Below are 25985 nucleotides of genomic sequence, written 5' to 3' on the forward strand. Positions count from 1 at the left end.
ACTTTTTGTAACTATTTATTTTTCTACTGCCGTACATTTTCCCCCTTCTCCAATAACTTTAATTATAATCACCCTGTATTTCTTTCCCCAGTTTCAGTCAATCATTGCCTAATCTTCCATTAGAAACTTTCAACAACATCTTATTCTTTCAATTTATTCAAATGCCATCTCCTTAATTTCCTACCTTTCTGCAGTTTCTTCAGTTTTAAGCTGTCGCTTGTAACTAATACATTATTGTCAGAGTATATATATCTGCCACAGGAAATATTTTGCAGTTTAAAATCTAGTTTCAAAAACTCTGTCAAAAACCTTACAGTGTATCCAGGCCTCTTCTGCATATAAAAATTTAATTCAGGATTCTTAGACCAAGTGTTTGCAATGATTAAATTATGCTCTATGTAAAATGCTACCATGTGGGTTCCTCTTTCAATAGTTTCCCAACCATCCTCGTTCTCCTACTATTTTTATGAGTGGTGTTCAATAAGTAAAGTAACACTTTTTCTCTTGGCCAATTTCAGTTGAAAAAATGCAAAATTTGTTGTGGGACATTGTGGAATATCCTGCTTCAGCACCTATAGTTTCAAGAAGTTCTGATAGGCGCAGGACTGAACGTAGCCTTCAAAATGGGAGTATGTAACGGAGGTGCATTCTAAGGAGAGAGCTGCCATTGAGTTTGTTTTGGCAGAAAACCAGAGTACACAGATATTCATAGGTGGTTGCAGAATGTCTACAGAGACCTGGCGATGAACAAAAGCATGTTGAGTCATTGGCACTTGCCATCATTGCAGTGAGGTTGTATAAACCTGTTCAATCTCTCACATTCTGGCTGTCCCAAACAGCTGTGACTTCTGCAGTGTTGGAATGCACAAACTCTCTCATTTGAGGTGATCAACAGATGTAAATGAACTTCTCCTTCTCTATGACAATATAAGGCTGCACACAAGACTACACACCTGAGAGGAGCTCACAAAAGTTCAGTAGACTGCTCTTCCTCATCCAACCTACAGCCCAGATCTCACACCTTCCAACTTCCATCTGTTTGGCCCAATGAAGGATGCACTCTGTGGAAAGGTGGAAAGTAGTATGTGGGTGACGGGGAGTTTATTGTAGAAGCAAGACATTGTCTGCAGCACAGACCAGTAGAGTTGTGCTGTGCAGGCATTCAGGGCCTCCCATTAAGGTGGTGTAAGGCTGTCTCATTGAGTGAAGATTATGCTGAAAAATAGGGTTTTGTAACCAAAAGAGTCGGGAATAATATGGCATATTGGATTCCTGAGTTAAAACTAACCTTCTTTCAGAAAAAGAGTTGCATTACTTACTGAACGCCCCTCATACTTCTCTTCCTTTTCCTACAATCAAATACCAGGTCCCCATAACAATTAAACTCTCATTTTCGTTTAACTATCTGAATAGCTTCTTTTATCTTATCATACATTGTTTCAATCTCTTCACCATTTGTGGATTTTTTAGGCATATAAATTTGTTCTAGCATGGTGGGTTGACTTTGTGTGTTAACTTGGCTATGATAACGTTGTCATTATGCTGGTCATAGCATCTTACTTGCATTCCTATTTTCTTATTCACTTTTACACGTGGTTCTGTATTACCCCTACTTGATTTTGTATTAATAACTCTGTATGCTGCACACAAAGAAATATTGCAGTTAGTTCACTAAAATCAAAAAAGAAGCCTGTTGTGAGTGGAAAATCTATGAAGCATATTCCAACTGAGATACCTTTCTTATATCATGTAAAGTCTTACACTATTAAATTTTCAACTAAATAACAGTGTAATGATTTATTATAGACAAAGATAATATTTTCATATTTTTTCTACAATTCTGAACTGTGCAAGGTTTTAAAATATTAGCATAACAAATCAGGGTAAAGGACCACCAATGAGAGCATTTCTAGGTTGGGAGAGCAGAGTGGCGGAAGAGACACCCGAGTGGATCCTTTGTGACAAAAGCAGTCATAAGGTTGCCAGATGTGAAAGGTGACCACTGTGTGTAGGCAGGAAATGAGATGGCAGTAGCAGCCAGTGGGAAGTCTAATTCATTAGTTATTTAACCTCTTAACCAACGAAGTTCAGTTCCCATTGCTCTGTCTGCAATCAATGATTTTGCTGACATACCAATCGAAATGTGGTTTTGCTTGATATATTGACGAACTGAGACATAAAACTGTGGGCAGTTTACACTCTCAAATACAAAGTAAAACATGTATTACAGAATATAATACGTAAAATATGTGAAATATAACTTCATACTTCTAACAGGCAATCTTGAAACAATTAGCAATACAGATAGGGTCACAGTCAATGTAATCTCAAACAGAATTTTGAAACAACAGCAGCATTCACAATTATATAATGAAAAGGAAAATATGGTCAGTATTTTTTTTACCTTATTTTGGCATTAACACGTAGAAATTATGGTAATACAAAGCTATCTGTCAGTACTGTGAGTGAATTTTAAGTTCCTGACAGACAAAAGCTAATAATTTTAGAAATAAATTGCAATCATTTCTTTCAAAGAAACCCTTTAAACTTCAGAACACTTTAAGTACTACATTCCAGCCCCCTCCCTGTCCAAGGTGTAAGAACTAAGTGTGGCCTCATGCACACTTTCACAACAAGCACTCACCTCATACATCTACATCTGTTCTGCATGCCACATTACCTTGTGAGACACAGGGTATTTCTAGAACCACAATTTTTTGCCCCTTCCCCTTTCCACTCAAGAAAGGCCCATGGGAAGAATTATTGTCAGTAAAGGTCCATATGAACTCTAATTTCTCTGATTTTCTCATTGTGGACGTTTCGAGAAACATATGTGGGAGGAACTAATGATGTCCAACTCTTCTTGGAATAAACACCCTTGAAATTTCAACAGTAAACCTCTCTGTGATACACAATGCACCTCTTGTGGCATCTGCCTGTGGAGTTCGTTGAACATCTGCCTAATGCCCTTGCATCAAGTAAGCAATCCTGTGATGAAACATGTTACTTTTTGTTGGATCTTCTAACCTCTTCTGTTAATCTTAATTGGTGAGGGTCCCAGACTGATGAAGAACACATCAGAATTGGTGAACAATTGTTTTGTAAATCACTTCTTTTGTGGATGAATTACATTTCCTTAAGATTCTCCCAATGAACCTCTGCCTGGCATCTACCTTTTCCACTATTTTTAAACAAAGTAATGACCAGCTGACTGACATGAGACAGTATCACTGAGTTTCCATACTTGCAGTCTTACATTCATATTCGAAGCAGACCGGAAGCATTTCTCTCTGTGTTTAAAGTGAATGAACATCTGCAATACCGTTTGTTATTTTCATTGCAACCAGGTCACCCCTTTGCCACAATAATTAATAAATATAATCCTAAATTAAGTAAATTTATATACAATTCACAAGTCAGCATGTGTCACGAAGTGGGACAATGAATTATTTCTGCAAAGGGAGGGCACAATCCACATATCATTACTTTTTTCAGTACAGTTTAAATACTTTTCTCAATACCTGTTTTGTCTTAGGTTAATCATCTTCAGAAATATTAAATGTTACTGTATCAGTCAGTGTGGCACAAGACATCTGATTGTATCATACATTAAGTCATTCCGCTAAGTACTTTATATAATTATACAGCCAGATATCAGACACTGGTCTGATTGACAAAATGATACATATGACGACTGAAGATGACTAGCAAAAATCAAAACTGGAACTGTTTGTGCTAGAAGTAAGTGATTTGGACTACATTTATGTAAAATACTTTGTAACATCCAATTCCTAAAGTTCTTCCAGGCATTATGTCTAAACTCACTTGCATTCAACAAAATAATAAGTATCTGTGCATAATAACAAATGAACATGCAGGTAACCAACTATCTGTTGCTAGCAATGTGCATTTTTTTGTACAGTGTATCAATGTAGAAGCATACACAATGGCTTCTATAACTTTTAGTCAAATAGAAAAGTAAAAATATGATGGTGAGGAGAAGCCTAATACATAGGACAATATATGCAACAGCACTCACTCTGTTGACAGAAACAATGAATGAAAAAAATTAGCACACACTATTTTCTTAGAACAACCTTATAAGAGGCAACTTTGTAAAGGGGTAACACTTTTCATGTGTAGGAACTGTGTCAACAATGTGGATTCTGTACTTGCATATTTGTTTTAAATAAAATATACCGTGTAACACTGTTTCTCACCAATGCACATTGCATTATATCTAAGTAGTTTACTTGTGAATCTGCACAAGTGTGCAGCTGCTCACATTGTAAGTCACGACTTTGATCATCCTATTTAGTACTAATCCACACACAGCTGAACTTTACAGTCCATGTAACATCTTAATAAAATGCTCCAGTAGTTTTATTTACTGCATGGACGTTTGCAGTCTCTGGTAATGAACACTGCAAGGCGACACTGAATAAAGAAACATTTGAAAGTCAATACGTGCTATCTGTAATGTCATGAAGTAACAATGCGTTGCTCAACAACAAAAACAGCCTTTGCCTTTCAGATTGAAACTGAAGATTCTCCTGTCAGAAATGTCACTTTGCTTTTATTACCTCCACTAGTGGTATTTATAGACATTTGTCACAGTTGTCCATTTGTCTCCCGAATCTATTTTAAAGGGTTGTAAATACAATATGCTCATTGTACATATTGTTACTGAAAATAAAAATTGGCTTTGTTATTCATCTCTTTAGACAAAATTTCACATTGTGTTTCAATAACAGTTGGTATACATGATCCTGAGCACAATCTTCCCTATGAGAAATTATAGTGAATATATGTTGAGAGTGTTGGACATAATTTTTGCCTTGAAATATTACTAATGATTCTGAGAACTACTGTACAACAACATTCTCACAAGACTTCAATCATATCAAAAAAATTGTAACTTCTGATTAAAAAAGTGTGCATTGCCTGTGTGGTTTATGGGCATTCAATGTTGAGGTTATCAGAAATTAGAAAGCTAGTTACTACATAAAGTTATTATTGCTGTTATATTTCTGTCAAGCAAAAATGTACAAAATTTTGACCATTATTGTGTAGTTTCCATGTTCAATGGAAAATATAATTCACTTTCTGTAGTGTGCATTTCTTCCATCCAGAAATTCTATGTACAATACATTATTCCTATTGGGTTGTTCTCCTTGAATTGCAGTATACACTGTTGAGCCAGAACATTATAACCACGAATCTGAATATCAAATGAACACATTGTCAGCAGGTGACTCAGTGAGAAAAGTATACAGGGTGATTTTTTCCAAACTCTAGGGGTTAATTGATGAGTGGATACCAATTAAAAAAGGTCTAAGGATCTTATGTCTGGAAAGGCATGGTTTCCATGCTAGAGACCATTTATTCAATCATACATTGTTACAGAGACTGCAGTCTAATACACAGTTACATACATGTTGAAAATGGTTTCCACGTGCCTCTCTCATGCGTGTATACACCATTGCATGTTCTGTCTCACATGTTCACATCGGTTATGCTGCATCTGAACAGTGTCAAAGGCAGCATGCTGCTCCAGTGCCTCCACATCTGGAATGGGCTCTGCATACATGATACTTTTGAGATGACTCCCCAACCAGAAATCAAACAGTTTGAAATCTCGTGAATGAGCAGGCCATGCAACTGGAATACCTCGTCTGATCCATCGACCAGGAAAGACACGATTGAGCTGCATCTCGACGTTAACAGTGAAATGGGCTGAAGCACCATCATGTATCAGCCACATAACACTTTGAATCATCAATGGCACTTCTTCCAGCAGGGGAGGAAAAGTCACCCACAAGAAATGCCAGTAGTTTCAGCCTATTAGACAATGTGGAAGCAAGACTGGTTCCAAAATACGGTCGTCAATTATCTCATCTGACACATTCTGGCTGCGCCAATGATGATTTGCTGTCACTGTACAATTGGGGTTCTGCATACGATCGTACAGATGACTGTTATGAAAGTTGAAAATACCACTCCACGTAAATGTGGCCTCATCTGTGAATAGGATGGATGACACAAATCCCAGAATCGTGGTTGCCTGGTGAAGAAACCAGTGACAAAACTGTTCCTGATGCAGAAAGTCTGTTGCAAGTAAGCCCTGCACATGCTGTAAGTGGTAACGGTAGTAACAACTGTCATGGAGAATGTTCCACACAGTCGTCTGTCTTACGCTATACTGGCGAGCCAACTGCCTGGTACTGACACCGTCGTCACCTTCCACAGTGTTAATCACATTTTCCGCCAAGTCTGGTGTCGAAACATTTCGGGTACGTCCTTCATGATTTCCTGCTTCCTGTTGCAAACATTGAATGCCATGGTTGTTGTCGGCAGGGATAGGTCTCCTGATACAACCTTGCCACCCATTGTCATTTGCCTTTCTGTAAGTAAACACCATGTCGGCAAGCTCTCGATTCAAATATGGAACCATTGTGTACAATGCTGCATCACATCCACTGTAAGGTGAATCAATAAGAGAAGTGAATCAGACACAACATTACCAATTACTATGGGACAAGAGGTCAATAGAACATGACATATAAGGAACAGTACCACCCTCTAGAAGGAAGGAGACCGCAGTCTCTGTAACAAAGTATGACTGAATAAATGATCTCAAGCACGAAAACCATGCATTTCTGGACACAAGTTCATTAGAACTTTTTTGTTCTGTATCCTCTCATCGATCAATCCTGAGTTTGTACATGGTGGGAAAAATCACCCTGTATAAGCAGAGAAGAGATGAATGGGGTATCATTCTAGCAATGACACAGGTCCCAAAAGGGAAAACCCACTGGCATAGGCAACTTTGGCACAAAACAGATTGTTATGGCTCAGCACCTGTGAATGAGCATCTCGGAAACAGCAAAGCTGCTTGGCTGTTCACGTGCTACCATTTTGAGCATCTACAGAAAGTAATTGAAGTATGGTGAAGCCTTAAGTGGGCAACAAGGTGTTGGATTTCCATGCTGTATCAAGTAATGTCAAGGTTGTAGGCTTGTTCTGTGAAGCAAGATAGGTGGTGATCTGTGCATATCAGATGACAGAGTATGATGCTGGTAAAAATAAAAGTGCTTCAGACTACACCACACAGTACACATTATTGAACACGTGACTTCACAACATATGACCCCTACCTGTTCCCATGTTGACCCAACAACATGATCAATTATGATTTCAGTAAGCAGGGAGTCATTGAGATTGGACCATGGATCAATGGAAAAGTGTTGTCTGATCAGATATATCACGTTCTTGTTAAAGCAGAACGATGGTCATGTCCGGATATGCCCTCATCCAGGAAAATGGTGCATCATGCCATGGATGCAGGCCAGCAGAGTCAGTATTATGCTATGGGAGGCAATCCCTTGGCTTCCGTGGGACCCATGGCAATAATCAAGGGCAGTGTGACAGCTGTGGAATACATGAACGTTATTGCAAACTACTTGTATCCCCTCATGCTTGATGTGTTCCTCAGTGATGATGGCATCTTCCAGTGGGATAACTGTTAATATCACAAGGCCAGGATCATGTTGCAGTGATTTTAGGATCATGATAGTGAACTCAGGTTGATGGCTTGGGAATCAAATTTACCTGATCTGAACTTGAAGGAGCACATCTGGGATGCTTTTGGATGCTAGCCTCTTGTCCACAAGCCACCAGTATGTATTTTATTGAAACTGAATGATGTGTGCATAGACATCAAGTGCCCCATACTTCTGGAAACCTAATAAGGACTTGTTGAATCCTTGCAATGCAGAATTGCTGCCATATTGCATTTCAAAGGTGGACAAACATACTATTCAGAAGGTGCTCATAATGTCTTGGCTCATCAGTGTATATTTCTATACATGCACAATCTGTGTCCGAACAGGCCTTGGAAGGCCCAATGGTACCGACTGGCTGTCGTGTCATCCTCTCAGCCCAGGGTCATTACTGGATGAGGATACAGAGGGGCATGTGGTCAGCACACCACTCTCCCAGCCATTGTCAGTTTTCGTAACCAGAGCTGCTACTTCTCAGTCAAGCAGCTCCTCAGTTTACCTCACAAGGGCTGAGTGCACCCTACTTGCCAGCAGCACTTGGCAGGCCGGATGACCACTCATCCAAGTGCTAGCCCAGCCCAACAGCGCTTAACTATGGTGATCTGATGGGAACCAGTGTTACCACTGTGGCAAGGCCATTGGCGTACATTTCTATGGTTGATGATAATGTTTTCCTGTCGTGAATATACAGTTTTGAAGACTTTCAAAAAGTATATTTTCATTCCAAGGTTTTCAAACATAATGAAGCTCATTGTTGATTCCAGAAGTCATCTCATATCATAGAACTCTATATTTATGTGATTGGTATCCCAAATATACATATTACTGCTGTTTTTGTACATGGGTTATTATACTTCTCCAATCTTTTTTTTAGCAAAATCTCAAAATAAATGCTCATGGCAAAACTGAACCTATGTTCTACACCTAAAATATTTAAAAAATAAACTATTTCCATAGATTTGTGAGTCTCATTAATTGTTTTATATAGGAGTTACAGTGCTACTGCACTTAGATGAAAAGAAAAACACCCATCAAGTAAAGTTCATATGTTATTGAATATGATACCTAAATCCAAATAATGATTAGAAAGGAATACCTTTGCAAATTGTATTTCAACATGCAAAATGAAATAGATATCATTTATGAGCAATGGAATGTGTCTGAAAAATGTTGTAAGTTAGTGTCTTGAATGAAATATCATTAATAATAAAACTTCTTCACATACTAAAGCTATGTTCTTAAAAAAGTATGAACTTGTTTAAAATGCTTCATTTGACTGTTCCATTTCTGTGACTTTCAATAATGGCATCACGTATGGCATACACCTTAAAATATCCATTTCACTTTTCACCTCCACTTTTATTCAGTATAGAGTTCCCAATTGTTGTGTACATATGAGTAATATCTTTTATAGTTATCAGTTACATTCTCTTAGAGTGCATTTACCTGACCTGAATTATCTCGAAAAAGATTTTCATTATTTGTATGAATAAAAATAGTGGACAGAGGCTTGAAGTTTCACAGAGATTACTACTGTGTAGTAAACATTTGGAGTCCGTTTCCTGTTAGAATGTGAGTTTTTAAATAATTAATCTTGTTTGCACTCCATTACTACTTGCAATACAACATTACAAAGCACAGTGAAACTTGACTTGTAGCTAAGAGAACTTTTAAATTCTTATTTGTTGATATTCAGATAATACATAGAAAGAGAGACTAATGAAGTACATATTTAATTTCATTTTGAACTAATTCGAATTCCCAATTTCTTTCTTTATATTAGGTGGGTGATAGTTGACTACCTTTGCACTAGAGTATGCAAGTTCACTCTGAACCCAAAACAGGGAAGCAAAGCCAACATGAAAATTATTTTTGTGTCTCACAGTTTAAATGAATGATTTTTAGTGTCAATAACAAAGTTCATTAACAGGTAAATGTATTGAGAAATGATTGTAAGGATTCTAAATCACAAAGGATGCTTCTGTACGCAGTGTCGTATCTACATTACATTACATGCTTATTGCAAGCTTTTTATGAATAAACATGATTTACTTTATGTGCACCATCTCGGATGATAATTTTGGAAACAACAGGGAGCACAAATATGCAAAACAAGGCAGCACTCTTGTCTTTAGGTCAACAAAATGAGAGATGCTTCTAATGGCAAAACATGCTGATAAGAGCTTCCTGATTGTTGTATCTATATGTTGACTTTATTTTAACTTGTTGACAAGATTGATCCCAAGGAAATTCACACACACAGTTTCATTTAGTGTATGTTCCTTAATGCCCGATTCTGCTGCTAGAAAGTCACCTTCATTTTTTGGACCCACATACTAGGAGTCTTTGTGAGATGAAGACTTAAACTGTTTGCTGTGAACAAGTTGCAGTCCTATTCGGCTACCATCTGAGCTGTGTTAGACAAGTTTGAGTTTGTGTCCTTGATTATTATTGTTATTGTGGCACCAGTAAACATTATAGTTGAACTGCCCTTTAAGGTCATTAGAAGTTCATTTATGTAGGTTAAGAAAAATAGTTGGTCCAGTTTTGATCCTTGTGGGAAGCTCACAGTTTTTTCCCCCATTCAGAGGTTAGTTTCATTCCAGTTATACAGTCTGTCAATGAATCCTCTACTTTCTAAAAGTGTCTCTACCCATGCAAGATGGATGCCATTAAAGACATAACACTTTATTTTTCCAGGCAGAATCCACACAATCAAAGACTTTGACACGGCCACAAAATATACGAGGTTTGGAACTTTCATTGTGGCAACTATTTATTTACAGCTCGTACAAAATAGATACGTGTTTAAAAGTTTTACTGACATTCAAAGTAGTCACCAGCATTGTGTATAACCTGTTGTCAGCAATGTGGAAGTCATAGGATACTATTAGCAGTGCCAATTGTGTTGACAGTTCGAGCGGCGTGGTCTATTGCCTGACGAATTTGTAGCAGTTGTGAAGCAAATGCCGTGAAGTGTTTTCTTCAGTTTAGAAATTGAGTCGAACTTCGGTCTCTACACTGTTCATTTTTGGTACACAACCTATGACCAGCTTAAAGACAGAAGTGATGACACTTTCTGCAGGACCTGACCATCATTTTGCAGGACAATACTCAAGCACGTACAGTGAAAGCTGTTATTGATTTGTTTGACTGATCGGGCTGCTAAGTGCTATACCACCTACTGCATTCCTTTGACTTAAACCCTCGTAAGTTCAACTCGATTTCTAAACTGAAGGAAACACTTCATGACGTTCACTTCAGAACTGCTAAAAATTCATCAGGCAATAGACCGCGCCGCTCTAGATGATTCTAGACTCAATTCTTCTGGAGTCAGTATGCACATAATTTTTACATTTAGTAAAGTGTAAATTTTTTTCAACATTTTAATCCAGCTGCAGGAGTTATTTTTGTACATGCACTATGCATAGCATAATATTCTTGGAAGTCACAGAAACTGAACAGATGCACCAAGAAGGCTATAAGCTGGTATCATATTACTATAGGAATTGTAAGAACAAATGACTGATTCTAGGTTGCCTGGCTTTTGCAGATGACATGGCACTGATAGCTAATTCTCTTGAAATGGCAACAGTGTAGGTAAACTACCTCAGAAAACGGACAGGGAAAGTGGAGGTAAACTGCCTCAGAAAACAGGCAGAGAAAGTGGGTCTTCAGGTGTCGCTGGAGAAAACAGAGTTCTTTGCCAGCATCAAAGAAGCTAACAGAGAGATGTTACTAGACCAGGGAAACATCAAAAGGACTGATAAGTTCAAGTATCTCACCGAATGGCTTGAACCCAACTTATCAGAAATAATGTCATTATCCACGAGAGTCAACAAGTTGGAACTAACCTATTGACTAACTATGAACAGCTACAACAAAAAATGCCTGTAACGCAACCTGAAACTTAAGCACTACATATCAGTCATACAAGCAGAAGCCTTGTACGCCACAGAATATCTTTCCATGGGCTGCAGAGGTCTGGGAGTCAGAGAGAGGAGAATCCTCATGAAGATCCTAGGCCCAGTAGAAGAAGATGGGGAATTCAGAAGGCAACATAACTTGGAGCTCTATGAACATATCAAGAGGCTCTCTGACTGTGCAAGAAAAATAAGGGTAGTTTTCTATAGCCATGTTGCAAGATTGCCTCCAAACAGATTGACCAACCATCTGTTCATCTTCTGGCAAAACAAGAAGGTTCACACAACTTGGCTGACAGAAAATGAAGAGGACAATAAAGAACTGGGAATAACTGATCTCCAGAACAGACAGCATGTGAGATGTACCCTGAAGGAAGTTCGAGGATTTCAGAAAAAGCCCTGATGGAAAAGTGCCCCTTGGGCAGAAGAAGGGAAGGAGTTACATCGGCAGAGGATGTGACAATACTGGGCAAAGATCAAAGTCCAACAGCAGAACAAGTGTGGTCCAAAGTAGGCCCATTTGAAACAAGAATAAGAAGGTAGGAATTGTGTAAGGAAAGGGGAGTGGCTATTTAAACAAGAAGTGGAAAAAAGACCTAAGCCATTGACCTAAACCAGTACCACAGTGCACAGTCCTTCAAGCACTTCACTTTAGTAGTTGGCTTGGAAACATACAGGATTGTGGTGTACAGGCTACCAATAGGATATTTTACAAACAATTAGAGATGATATTAATAAGGCTTAGTATAAATAACTATGAAGTAATTATACACACAGATTTTAAGTCTAATATCATGTAAAATAATTATGATCAAGAAAACCTTTGGTTTCCAATGACAATAGAAATACACAGTGCAAAATAAATTGATTATTTATTTCTAAGTCCAACTGTATTTTATTAAATAGATGAATCTCATAATAAAAGGTTTATCTGATCATGACAGTCAAATGACAGAAATGAACATCGAATCAATCAGAATTAGCTTAGAAGGAAAAGGTATAGTTCCAGAGAATTGTAAATGCTATCTCGGTTACACTACTCAGAGAGAATTTACCATGTGAAAAATGGAAAGAAATTTGCCAAAGATGCACATCAGATGAGATATTTAATTCTTTCCTAAAAATATTCTGACAACACTATGAATCCAATTTTCCTTTTGCAGTGAGTCAGGGACAATAGTGGATGCTGAGAGACAGGTTAACGACTATTTAGGATGAAAGTGTCTAATGCAAGGGTTAGAGATCTTTATTTAACACAGGGAGCTAGCACTAAGTGATAACTAATGGGGCTTTATAAGCAGTATTAAAAATATCCTTTCTGGTGCCATCAAAGAGGCTAAAACCATGTACTCTGGACTATGCACAAGAAACACATCAACATATAAACACATAAACATAGGTGTTCCTAAGGGCCCATTTCTGTTCTTAATATATAAATGACTTTCCGGATAGTATATGACATGGAGAACAAGTTCTCTTCACTGAAGACAGCAACATCATAGTCACTGATAAAACATCAGAGCTCCTATTAGAGAAAACAAATCAAACTCCCAAGATGTTTACAGTTGGGCATTATGTAACAAACTGACATTTAACATAAAGGAAACTACCAGTGCGCACTTCAGCATAAAGAGGGAAAACCACAAGCACAACTTTTCACAAATGAATTTAGATTATCAAAACCAGCAAAAAGAATGTCATCAGCACATTATGTTCTTAGGTGTTTATCATATGTTGTTATAGCCAGTGTCTTGTGGCATAGTATTCCTGTGTAGATTAAATTCTTATCTATGGGATTCTTTTCTGGGGAGCGAAGGCACGAAACGTGGACACAGTTTTTAAACTGAAAAAAGGGTCATAAGAATAATAACAAGAAGTAGTAGCCGAGCTCATTGTTAAGAGTTATTTAGAGAGCTGGGCATCCTTACTGCACCATGTGAGTACATCTACCAATCTGTTGTGCACATCAAGCATTATACTGCTAAATATTCAACTAATAGTTGTATACATAATCCTGGAACCAGAGCCAGTCTGGACTTTCATTTACCAAACTTAAACAGCTTACTAAAATACGTCTACTTAAAAAGGCAGTTAAAGCAACCTTCATAAGTAAATCATACTACAAATTAAAAATTACTTAGAGAACTCAGAGTACGTGCTAATAACAAAAGAGGATGGCTACAACATCCTGCTACATTACAGTACATGATCACAATGAACTGCTTTTACATTAAATTCATGTTCCAAGATCTACATTGCATAATATTAACATCTTGTCATTCTCCTGGGCTCATATTACACTCATCATAGGTGATACTGACTCAGTTTTTCAGAAGGACTGAAGGAGGGCATGGAGACATGCATGTTTGTGGTCCTGGAGTCACCAGCGGATGTGTGTGGTGATGTAAAACTACCCTTTATATATAAATTATCTGATACAAATTGTGTATGATCAAAATAATGTTGTATAATAGGGACCAACCAAATGAGGCAGTGAAGTGGTTTAGACACTGACAAAAAAAAAAAAAAAAAAAAAAAAAAAAAAAAAAAAAAAAAAAAAAAAAAAAAAAAAAAAAAAAAAAATCACAACACCAAAATATAACTGATGTACAGTAGCAAAATTTCATTAATATGTTTGTCTAGGTAACATATTCAAGTGATTAACATTGCAAGGTCACAAGTTAATGTAAGTCTGAGATACGCCATCGCAAATGTGGAATGCTCGTACATTAATTGCTGCTGTAACCACCAGCATGTTGCATGCACTGAGTTGTACAGGGCATGTCAGTTTGTTACATTGAGTTCCACAACTGCTGCACTTGGTCAATCAATACAGGGACAGTTGATGCTGTTTGTGGATTATGCTGGAGTTATTGTAAAACGATGTCCCATATTTGCTCAATTGGAGACAGATCTGAAGATTGTGCAGGCCGAGGCAACATATTGACACTCTGTACAGCATGTTGGGTTACAACAGCAGTATGTTGGCAAGTGTTAGCCCATAGAAAAACACCCCTGGAATGCTTTTCATGAATGGCAGCACAACAGGTCAAATCACCAGAGTGACATACAAATTTGCAGTCAGGGTGCGTGTGATAACTGCAAGAATGCTCCTGCTGTCATCCGAAATAGCACCCAAGACCATAATCGCAGGTGTAGGTCCAGTGTGTCTAGCATGCAGACAGGTTATATGCAGGCCCTCAACTGGCCTCCTTCTAACTAACACACAGCCATCACTGACACCGAGGCATCTACATCTACATCTACATTGATACTCCGCAAGCCACCCAACGGTGTGTGGCGGAGGGCACTTTACGTGCCACTGTCATTACTTCCCTTTCCTGTTCCAGTCGCGTATGGTTCGCGGGAAGAACGACTGTCTGAAAGCCTCCGTGCGCGCTCTAATCTCTCTAATTTTACATTCGTGATCTCCTCGGGAGGTATAAGTAGGGGGAAGCAATATATTCGATACCTCATCCAGAAACGCACCCTCTCGAAACCTGGCGAGCAAGCTACACCGCGATGCAGAGCGCCTCTCTTGCAGAGTCTGCCACTTGAGTTTATTAAACATCTCCGTAACGCTATCACGGTTACCAAATAACCCTGTGACGAAACGCGCCGCTCTTCTTTGGATCTTCTCTATCTCCTCCGTCAGACCGATCTGGTACGGATCCCACACTGATGAGCAATACTCAAGTATAGGTCGAACGAGTGTTTTGTAAGCCACCTCCTTTGTTGATGGACTACATTTTCTAAGCACTCTCCCAATGAATCTCAACCTGGTACCCGCCTTACCAACAATTAATTTTATATGATCATTCCACTTCAAATCGTTCCGCACGCATACTCCCAGATATTTTACAGAAGTAACTGCTACCAGTGTTTGTTCCGCTATCATATAATCATCCAATGAGCTCTTGCTCGAATGGGGCCGGTTTGGGGCAGTGGAATGCATGCTACAGGGTGTCTGTCAATGAAGTGACTGATTTGTAACAGTTCGCTGCATGACTGCAGTACTAACTGATGTTCAAATTGCTCAGAAATGACTCTGTCCCACCAATGAACCAGCTGCTAGTGACACTAAGATACTTTTCCTCTGGGGATTTCCTTCTGTCCACTGGAGACTTAATTGGCATTGACAAGGGGACAACCTGCAGAATTAATAAAAGGATGTTTATGACAGTGGACAACATGCTAAAGAGACAGTTTCGTTAATTATTCCAGTTCTCTTTTATAATTAAATAAAAAAAAACTAGTGTATATGGATTAATTTACGTTTGTTGTGAAATCATATGTTTTAATTTTTCTTTTATAATCCTAATTTTGTGCTCTATGCTCTTTTTTTTAACAATTCTTCCTCTCACCTTTGGGTCTTGTCAAGCTAATTTTGAAGCAACACCATCTGCAATTCTACTAATTATTTCACATTTGAGAATAGGTATTTTTACCCTGAAAACAAAATTGACAAATGTACAAAACAAGGAAGTACACAGTGAAGGTGTTATATGTCCAGTTACTCTCCCCTCCCTCCCAGACTACATATAGCTGCTAGAGATGATTGAACAACCCAAAATTATGTATGGAATAGTTACTGTTCCTAAAACATTTATGTTGGATGCAATAACAACAGCATGTGCCATAGATACATTTCTACCCTAGCAAGATGAAAAGGATTATGGTTGTTCATTGTAAATGTTGAGAATTTGTTCTCCACATATGCCCCTAATAGAATTATCAATAACCATCAAATCATAGAAACAAGATTTGTATATGCCCAAGAACTGCAAAAGTGGATGCACAAATAGTGTTCAATTATTCAGCAAATGTAACTTATATGGAATACCTACAGCTGCTGTAATGAATTAATCATTCTAAGACATAAATATAACAGCAAGCTAGCCAGTGAGTATTGCATTGAACAGAACAGCCAGGCAAATCAATCTCCATGTAACAGGTATGAGTTAGTAATTGTACATGTCAGAATGCAAGCAGCATCTTTGGAAATGAGGGAAAAGTAAGTGAGCAATGGAATGGCATTTTGGTTTAGGCAGTACCTGCTCACCACCTAGATATCAGCAGAATGGTCAAATTGACACTCTTGATTCCCACAGCTGAAGAGGAACTGCCTGATGTGAGATTGGCAAACATGATGGGATATTTCACAACAGAAACCAGCAGCCTTAAGATAAGCTGAGGACCAGTGGTCCAACGTGTTTTTATTTCCCAAACGCCACAAATGTTTTGTTAGGGTTTTAGTGTTTTAGCTATATGTGTGGGACCAATGACCTGACTGTTTTGTCCCTCCCTCGAATCAATCAACCAACCAACTACATGTGTTGACTTTCGACAACCTCATGATGGGAGCATTGTCTCTAAAAACCCGTTGTCGACTTGTGTTAAGTACAATTAAAATGGTTAAATGTTACCATCACTACTTCTTAACACTGCCATGATATTATTTGATAATCAAAAATGTCAAGTTTTGGGTCTTTTCTTTGATAATTTGTACAATTCCATTAAAGAATATTCCTTTATCGTAAACATCACTTTATTACTCTTCCTGTTCAGATACCATTGTGTGGCTTCACTACACTTGAATATAAACATAAATTGATTCATGATGACTTTTAGAAATATTTTCACCCTTTACTCTTACATCAATGCAAAATAACTATTCTGTCAACAAGATCTTTGGCCCTTCCTCAAACCGATGAGTCTCAATAAGAAAGTAATTTGGAACTACTCGAAGCTAAAAAAATCCTAAATTCTGGTGCTTAAACAAATGAGATGCAAGGAGACAATATACTTATTGCAATTTTTTTAAAATTACTTATTCAAAATTGGAGATAGCAAGACTAGACATGCCTGATTCCATTGCAGATGCTATGGACTGTTGATCAATTGGTGTAGGAACCTATTCTGTCCAATAGTGTCATTCAAGTAAAGTACAAGCCAAAAGAAGTGAAATCATAGGGTTTGACTGAACAAGGATAACACTACTTTCTTTGGCACTACAGATGGCAAAAAGACAAATTTGTACACAGTGGACAGCTGTGTAACATAATGAAATTTCTACTCACTGAAGTGTACATTTTTGTAAGAAATTTTCTGCAGAGGACCATAATGTGATATGGCAACAGACTGGAAACAGTACTGTCAGAAATCAGGGCTCCAATATTGAGAGTGCCCATGTAAAAATCACTTAGAAAATGAACGTACAAATATTTAAAGTTCATTTTTATTTTCAGGTATTGCTGTCAAACTGAACTGAACAGCTCTTCAAGGAACGTGAACATGAAGTTATGACAGTCACTTATGTCAGTTACTAGGCCAAACAGAAGTTCAGCTACTTGCAGAAAAACTTAATGTTTTAGTAAGCTTTTAAACACCTATACATATGAAGTAGTACTACATGGAGACACTGATTTAAATTTTCTATTATGGGAACATGAATCAGTGACATCGATAGCACATTTGCACAGCAGAATCATTGTGCAAAATCAGTCAGTCGAGACTTTCAACAACTGGCATTTAGTGTCACGGTGCTTGACATAAATAAACTGCAGGCCATTAAAACTGCAGAACCTAGGAGGATGGCAAGCAACAAAATTTTATTTATCCTGTGTATGCAGTATAATAGGACGTGCAGTAGGGAGAATCTGTGGCTAAATTTCATTTGAAGGTACACAGGGTGCACAGATTTGTCATCTCTGGCAGCAACATAGCTCTAACTTGGGTGGGCATCGAGTCGAACTGGTCTCGAGCAACAGATGTAAGTACGTCATTCCATGCTGCTTCAATTCTGTGACAGCATTCGTCAATTGTAGTGGCTAGTGAGAGGTGGCAAGCCAGTCTCTCGGCAATCTGCGACCGAATGTTTTCGAGAGGTGAGATACTGGAGAATGAGCTGGCCGGGGCAACATTCAACACCTTCCATAGCAAAATAGGTCAGAAGAGCATGGACGACATGTGATCTCATGTTATCTAGTCAAAAGATAGTGTCACGGAGACCTTTAGAATATGGAGTGACCACTGGTCTGAACAGTCACAAATATAATGGCAGATGCCCTATTACCGGCAACAAAAACTGGAGGTGACAGTGTCGTGCACTCGATGGCACCTGATTCCATCACTTCAGGTGCTGGGCACATACAATGGTCATGAACACAATCTGTTAACATCTGTTCTCCTTGGAGTCTCTTCAAAGAGTGATCATGGTGCTAACAGTCTGCAGTGCTCTGGACTCTGTCATACTGTCCGCGTAGATACTCATCTTGCCATAAATGGTCCCGTTTCCTGAACTGAGAGACATGACGTGGCCATACAATCTTGCATGGCCAAACGCTATGTCTCTCCTCTCAGCTGCCAGTCACAGTGGGCCATCAATATTCCGCATAACAGTGAGCATGGCTCAACAAAACCTGTCAATCCCATATTTGCATGACAGTCATGGTATTCCAACTGATGAGAGCGGCAATATCGTGCAATGGTAAACTGAGGTCTTGATAGGGCATAGCATCTTGTGGTTGTTAAATTCTGACACATGCTGGTAGATGTTTCTCCTTCTTACATGAGGTGTAAAACCATCTTCTCACAAATGTACAAAATTCAAATGCAGTTTCAGAATGAGAAACTTGTTGCATAGTCTTTCCTTACATACAGAATGTAGATGGCATTACTCCTACCTACATCATGTAGTTGTGCTGAAAGGCTTATCATATGCATAGTGACATATGTAGTACACTTGACTACTGTTCCATGCCACTTTCATGGTGTTGAAGTTTTAATGGCCTGCATTGTAGTAACAGAAAGAGAAAAACCACACCTAAAATAAAAGGAATTGCGTAATTCAAGAATTTTTTAAGGAATATGCAGGAAAGATGCACACAACACATCTGGTGAAATTTAAAATATAACATATTTCTGTACAAACATGTTGTTCTCAAGCCACTTTGCAGGAAAGCATATACAGCAATGGTAAAGGATAACAGACCAATGTCATTGCTGCCATAAAACTGAAAAATGAGAATGTTGAAAAACATGCACAGTAACATACAGACTGAATTTTGAAAAGCAATGCCAGATGAACAGGTTTCATTCACTTTCATCTGAGTCACATTTTACTTCAAATTATTGCCATTGAGAAAAATTTGGGACTTACTTAAGGATTTTGACTACATGAAACATAATATCCTCAAGCAAAAGTTAAGGGTTGCTATAACTGATTCATAGATTATGTATGGTGTGTCATATGGACTTATCTTGAGACCTTTTTGTTCCTTGTATACGTTTGTAAACATCAACAGATGACTGTAGCAAATAGATTATCATTAAATTCTGACTAAACTTAGTACACAAGTCAGTGTTTCTAACACCCAACATCTACAGTTTGGTAACACTATAGAATATTAGAAACAGGTACTAAAACTTTGAATTGGAAGAAATATGTAGAGTTTGTGTTTTGTGATCAGAAATGGATTATAGCCTCAACTGGAAAACCATCAGCCTACAATTAACAAAGTGACTTTATTTGCAGTACATGTGGTTACAGATATAGTAGATTTAAGAAGGCAACATTACTTCAATATGACTGTTTCCCTTCCCTAGCACATTGTGGAAACTTTTATTTTTATTTATCTTTAAAATTCACTTAGGGTTGCAGAAAATACTTTTTTTACAGTAATTATATCCTACAATAAGTCCTACAATATCCTGCATTGACCTCTTTAAAAACTTGCAATTTTACCCATTAACATCCTTTGCCTCATCTGTATTTCCCTTTTAGCAAATGAGTAAAAAACGTGATTATAAGACAATGACTAAAATGAAATCTAAAAAAAGTCAAATGTTTAACATTAGTAGAGAACACAGTCTGACATACAGATACGCAGACATTTTTCAACTTGTCTGAGTATAATAATTGTCTTGTGGGTAATAGGTGGAGTTCAAGAGTGAAAGAAAAATGTTCTTGGTGATCAGCTCCTTCTGCTACTCTAAATAGCATATTCTTTGGAACTCTGATATCTCATGTATTTTGTCATACTATAATTAATATTTGCACTGTGTTATTATTATGTTTCACTGTTTTATGTCATTTTACTGTACAGTAATTAAGTAAATTCTACATCTTTTATTTCTGTCCATAGCTCAGGGACTCTTCTCCATCCAATTCATAGATTAAGACCCAGAGAGTATAATACCTTCAGGGAGTATAATATTGTCATCATTCGTCATCTCTTTTATTTTCTAATTTGTTTGAATTTTTATGTATCATGAACATTTCTGACTTATTCTTTCTTGTATAGACTTTCAAATTAGCCTACTTCTATCTGACAGGAGTTTTAAATGCATATATAATAGTGAAAATCACTCCTACCACCTACAGTCAGCTATAATTTCACAGCAACTCTTTGGTTCTAAGTATGCACATCTTTCTAGTATGTATCAGGCATACAACGTATTGATCCACATGTCACTTTGTTTTGTTATTTATTACCTTCACATTCTAAAGTTTGTTTCCACTTCATTTACCTTGGTCACATAATATCATTTCAAATTCTTCTCCCCCACAGTGCCACACATTAAGAGTTTACATCCCATAATGAGTCCACCATGTTACAGTTATTAATTGTGGGTTGGATTACACCCCATGACATGATATTTCATTGTAACAACTAAACAGAAATTCAATGACATTAGTGGAGTTAACAATGAGCTAGTTACTGAAACACTTTTGAAGCAGTTCTGTCTCAAACACAATGCAAAGTTACATTGTGTACACAAATATTAATTAATTTGTTGGTTTAAAGTTATCAGCAGACCACCTCCATAGCCAGATAGTCATCATCACTGCCTTTGGTGTGGAAGGACCCTAGTGCAATACACAGGACCCACTCACATTTTTTCATCAATATGGAGATCTGGTATGGGGTTCACTCAGTCCTCATGTGGCCGAATGAGTAACTGCTCAAATAAGCAGTGGCATCATCAGTATTCATCTACTGGCAATAGTGGCTGAAAGGTTTGGTGACATGCTGACGCATGTCCCACAATCACACATCGCTCCTCATACTGCCTTGTAGGCGGCGGTCAGCCAGTCGAGACAGGCCTAACACCTATTCCACAAGTGGTGTTTAATTTGTTAATAAACTATTAATACCTCTAAGCTGTGCTTGACGTGCTATAATAGCATAATCAGTGCAATAATCTTGCTTTCCTGTAAGTGCAAGTCAGGGCTCCATGTTAGAACAAAAGGACAGAAAAAAGGCAATGCACTTTCAAATCAAAACTCAAGAATTTCCTCATGGGTCACACCTTCTATTATGTCAAGGAGTTCCTTGAAAAATTAAGCTGATTCTTGTTGTATTGTTGATTGCTTGTACTTAAACTTATGGACTGACTTTTTTTTGTTCATAAACATTTATTTTTATCTGTTATTACTTTTATGTTGTAACTTCATGTACTGACATGTTCCATGACGTTGGAGATTTGCTCCTCAATTTGGTCCTACGGAACTTGACGTGTAAATAAAAATAAAACTCCCACCAACAAAATCTGAATGTCTCTATGGGCATAATGACTCTGACCCTCCCATAACTGGAACCACTTCTATCAACAGTTTTCTTCAGACAGAGTAAAATTATTCTAATAAAGTTGGAAAAGAACATTCTTCATGTATTTGTACAAGTATTTTATGAGATTATGTCTTCCAAAATATCACCATATTTTTATGGAATATTTTAAGGACTTATACTTTAACATGGTTTATGAATGACAAACCTATTTTTATAAGGATGTTAAGGGCTTTTTGTTTTTAATGCTTTTAACACATAGCATGGGACCATTAAATGCTTTCACTGTCCACACAATACGTATATATCTGAGTGTTACATCTGTTATCGAGGTAAAGAGTGATCACATGCTTCTGTTTCATTTCTCCTTTTCCTGGTTTTTACTCTTTACATTACAATGAAATCCAAATAAAACTGCAACTGCATTCACTACTTCCCCTGCATATTATGAATTTTAGGCTCTTTAGAATTGAATGGTTCTCAATTTCAATGGTAACAACACCATTAATTTTCCACTGATTGTATGCACTTTCCATGTGCATTTAAGACCGTCTGTCAATCTAATATACTCGAGAGAGAAGGAGAATTTTTAAATCTCCTGTTGCTGTAATTATATAAACTGCAAAGTAAGGTACTTAATTAATACTAGCATGTGAGTTTCCCAAGTCAGGTAACAATTTATGGCTATGAAGTCTTTTGTGATGGAGTTCTCAGTAAACCTGACACATTAAATTGAAATAAAAGCCGAAGCTTTCAACTACTGCCTCCATCATCAACATCAGGATCTACATCTGACATAGCCCCTGATGAAAATAATGGAGGTAGTCATTATAAACTAGGGACTTTATGCAACAAGTTTACCAGTTAGTGATTTATTTGCAATCTGTGTCATTGTGATACTCTTCTTTGGTTTTTACTCTGATCTTCGAGTCAAGTTGACACAATATTTTGACAACCAGCCTGCCCATCATCTTCAGATGAGCTGTTGATGTTGCTGAGTCTCATCAAACTTATCCTCAACCTATGTGAGCCAACAGAAAGTGCTCAGCGCATATGCCAAGTGCTGCCCTACCACAAAAATACCAGCCATGATGCCAGTGGTGAAAGCAAACTAAAACAAGGTAATGACTAACTGACATAATATTCTGCAGATTGAGAACATTCAGGTTTAATCCAGGTCAGCGTAAGGTTCCACGATTTGCTCATAGGATAGCCCTTGTCCCTATTACTAAGATTATCAGCCTAATTTCAACAGATTATTTGGGAAACAATCACAGTAATGAGAAGTAGCAGCAACCACCTGTATCTCATTATGCTTCATTGTGCGTCCCTTGGTTAGCAATGCTCTTCCACTGCAGAGTTGCCATAACTCTGTATGAAAACAATGTTCCACGCACCTGTCCTCCACAGTACAAACAGTCTGACAAATGTATGCTTTAAAACAGTGACATGATATCTTATAAACACCAGAATTCCTTAGGTCCAGATCATCTTAAACAGAACTCAAAAGGGCATTTATATTAGCAGGCAGACAAAACACAGTCTTGATCTTAAAATTTCTCAGAATTCTCCATATTTTAGGTGATATGCTCTCCAAATTTTGTAGGAAAGCAAGTGAACCTCTGGCGTGCCACAGGGGAGTGTTATGGGACCATTGCTTTTCACAATATATATAAATGACCTAGTAGATAGTGTCGGAAGTCCCATGCGGCTTTTCGTGGATGATGCTGTAGTATACAGAGAAGTTGCAGCATTAGAAAATTGTAGCGAAATGCAGGAAGATCTGCAGTGGATAGGCACTTGGTGCAGGGAGTGGCAACTGACCCTTAACATAGACAAATGTAATGTATTGCGAATACATAGAAAGAAGGATCCTTTATTGTATGATTATATGATAGCGGAACAAACACTGGTAGCAGTTACTTCTGTAAAATATCTGGGAGTGTGCGTGCGGAACGATTTGAAGTGGAATGATCATATAAAATTAATTGTTGGTAGGCGGGTATCAGGTTGAGATTCATTGGGAGAGTCCTTAGAAAATGTAGTCCATCAACAAAGGAGGTGGCTTACAAAACACTCGTTCGACCTATACTTGAGTATTGCTCATCAGTGTGGGATCCGTACCAGATCGGGTTGACGGAGGAGATAGAGAAGATCCAAAGAAGAGTGGCGCGTTTCGTCACAGGGTTATTTGGTAACCGTGATAGCATTACGGAGATGTTTAACGAACTCAAGTGGCAGACTCTGCAAGAGAGGCGCTCTGCATCGCGGTGTAGCTTGCTCGCCAGGTTTCGAGAGGGTGCATTTCTGGATGAGGTATCGAATATATTGCTTCCCCCTACTTATACCTCCCGAGGAGATCACGAATGTAAAATAAGGGAGATTAGAGCGCGCACGGAGGCTTTCAGACAGTCGTTCTTCCTGCGAACCATACGCGACTGGAACAGGAAAGGGAGGTGATGACAGTGGCACGTAAAGTGCCCTCCGCCACACACCGTTGGGTGGCTTGCGGAGTATAAATGTAGATGTAGATGAACAAGTTATTCTACTGGAAAGCTAACAAAGCCCATCCAAGCCAGTGTTCCTTTTGTCAACAAGAAGTACTCAATTGTATGTACAGAGTCTTATCAAAATACAATAGTCAATTTGCCTCGAACCATCTGTTGACGTTTTCAAATATTTCATTAGCTGCGTTTATAGTGAGATGATTCATATTATCTATCACCTACAAAAATTGCAAAATCTGTATTTTCTGACAATTAAAATGAATGATCAGTTACATATATTAGAAACAGCAAGGCACCCAATAGATAACTTTGTGGTACACCATCTCTCATTGCTTCAAATTTCAAGTTCCTATTGATATGTGATGGATATGTAACTCATACACAACTGCTTTCTTTTATTCAGAAAAGACAGAAATAATTTAACTTTTAAGTCATATTATGGTTCACACAATAAAAGGCCTTCAATTAGTCACAATTTTTTCCAGTTTACGATTATTTATTCTAATATGTCATCTGTCAGCCTGTTCAATTGACAGTCATTTCTGAAATCTATACTGTTTTCTACGGATATTTCTTCTGACCTAAGAGTTTATAAATTCTACTGTACATGACTTCAAAAAGTTTAGGAGCTGTGACAGTAATGAGATGAGTCAACAATTCTTCACCCCCCCCCCCCCCCTCTCCCACACACACACGAAGCTGAGATGAACAACATCTGATTATCTTACTACTGATTTCACCATAATCCAAACAGTATATCATTTTCAATACTGTTGATCATACTGTAAATTTCATTTGGTGGTGTATAAGAAAATTGAATTTTACCAAATTTGTTTTGGATCATTTTTCTTAAAAGGACTGTTCAAAACCAGAAAACAATTATTAAAAGTATCTGCAGTCTAGTACTATCTTTGATCAGCTCATTATTACCTTCACAAAAATTCCCTCATAAATAATGATATCACTAACACATTAGCTAGCCTATGAATCATTTATCGTCTTCTGTTAAACAGTAATAAAATTTTTCAGGAATACAAATATCATCTGTTGTACTCACAGTTTTTATCATCTGATGCACCAACAGATGATATATGACTAATACATTCCTCCTGCAGTTCTTTTATTACTGCATTATAAATAAAACTATCTATACAACTCCCCAAATGAACCACCAACCTTGCTCTGGTAGGGTGGCTTGTGCACCTCAACCACACAGATAGCTGTAGGTAGGTGTAACCACACAGGAGGAAAATCTGTGAAGAGGCCAGACAGAGAGGTGGTTTCTGAAGGTGTGCAGCAGCCTTCTCAATAGCTGCAGGGGCAACAGTCTAGATGATTGATCTGTCCTCATAACATCAGCCAACATGGCCTTACTGTGATGGTAATGCAAATGGCTGAAAGCAAAGGGGAAACTACAGCTCC

The 25985-nt window shown here is 37.9% G+C and overlaps 1 protein-coding gene and 1 pseudogene across 5 annotated transcripts in view; both read right to left on the reverse strand.

Annotated features, from left to right (window-relative positions):
- LOC124555163 (ankyrin-3-like) overlaps window positions 1-25985 on the reverse strand; it is a 904646-nt gene that overhangs the window by 235295 nt on the left and 643366 nt on the right. The window lies entirely within an intron of this gene.
- On the reverse strand, window positions 8088-8205 carry LOC124557203 (annotated as a pseudogene).

This window comes from Schistocerca americana, chromosome X (assembly GCF_021461395.2).
Source record: "Schistocerca americana isolate TAMUIC-IGC-003095 chromosome X, iqSchAmer2.1, whole genome shotgun sequence".
NCBI classification, from domain to species: Eukaryota; Metazoa; Arthropoda; class Insecta; order Orthoptera; family Acrididae; genus Schistocerca; species Schistocerca americana.